The sequence below is a fragment of the Crocodylus porosus genome, unplaced genomic scaffold (genome assembly GCF_001723895.1).
Source record: "Crocodylus porosus isolate Cpor-Errol unplaced genomic scaffold, CroPor_comp1, whole genome shotgun sequence".
Taxonomy (NCBI): domain Eukaryota; kingdom Metazoa; phylum Chordata; order Crocodylia; family Crocodylidae; genus Crocodylus; species Crocodylus porosus.
Window position 1 is genome coordinate 258609167 of NW_017728886.1, and position 1422 is coordinate 258610588.

Below are 1422 nucleotides of genomic sequence, written 5' to 3' on the forward strand. Positions count from 1 at the left end.
ACTTATATTTTTAACCTTCCGACCACCTCAAACTACCTGTCGTTTTTGGTTCACACCACCCTTTCCCACAGCTAAATCTAAAATAAAAGACATGTTTCAACACTCTCAGAAACACAGACTCAGAAACACACTGAAACAAAGCAAAACAAAAAGTTAAGAGACTCAAGATTGCATGATCAAGTGTCATTCAGAAGGCACGAGGAAATTTGGTGGAGATCCTGTTGGGGAAGCAGCTTCAGGCACGTCATTAAAGGCCACAGCAGAGCGCATATGCCAGAGGTGGCAGGATCAACATTTTTGTATATAGCCAGGAACCTACTTAATTCACAGCCAGACAAAGGAATTATCACAGCACAAAGAGCTGATTTCATGGGCATTTCCCAGCAATCCCGCTTCTTGCCACTGGTTAGTAGAGAGGCCCTGGCGGCCCTTCCTGCCACTGCATCAACTGCACTTTCCAATCCCAGGCAGACTGCGAGGCAGCAAGGACCGCAGGAGTCAGTATTTTACTTTTTTTTTTTTTTTAAAGTTGATTTTGCAGACAATTGAGAATTTCACAGGTTATACAAACAGAAACATCCTTCTGACAGTCTCTCACTAGGCTTATTGATCCTAAAAGTTGAATTTTACATGATTTTTTTCCAATTTTGAGGAAGAATTGTTATTCATTTGTAGCATTTGAACCCTAGACCTTTAGATGCACAGAAGAAGTCATGCTCACACTGGAGTGACTTATGGGAAGTGAGTGGTTGGCTTTTGAGTAGACTTTCATGACATAGACCTGACATAAGCCACTATATTTGCTAGAAACAAGTGAGATGCCAAATTCTTGTGCTTTGTTCCTGGCTTTGGAAAGGAAATGCTTTCCAACAAGGATGTGTCTATACTGCCTCAAGGCTGTGGTTGAAAATTCAGCATGGCCCATTGCTCCCACTCTGCAGTTTCCACACTGGAAACAAGGTGGTGAAGATGCAATGCTGCCAAGCTGCTTCTATCAAGGAAAAAAGTCAGGAAGAGATGAAAAGTAGCAAGGGGAGGGAGGAAGGGAACGCATCCCCAGAACATCCTCACTGCTATATTTCTGCATTGGGAGCCTGTAGGTACCTAGGACAGTTTTCAGCAGTTCTCACTGCTTCTGAGAGCAATGGGGAGTCAGCACAGACATGCCCAAAGTTACAGACAGCATCTGAACCTGCCAGTCTCAAGGATAGCCTGGTTAAACCAATGGAAGTGTGGGGATGTGTCTTCTGCAGAAAAATTAAGATAAAATGTAAGCTAACTTGTGTACCCAAGCAGCTTATCTGAGAAGAAACATCTGTAGGGCCGATTCAACCAATAGTCCCGAAGTCCAGGTCACCTAAGGATCCAGACTAGTCTGCATATCTTTACACTGCCCTGTGGAGGAATAATGTAGACAGACTC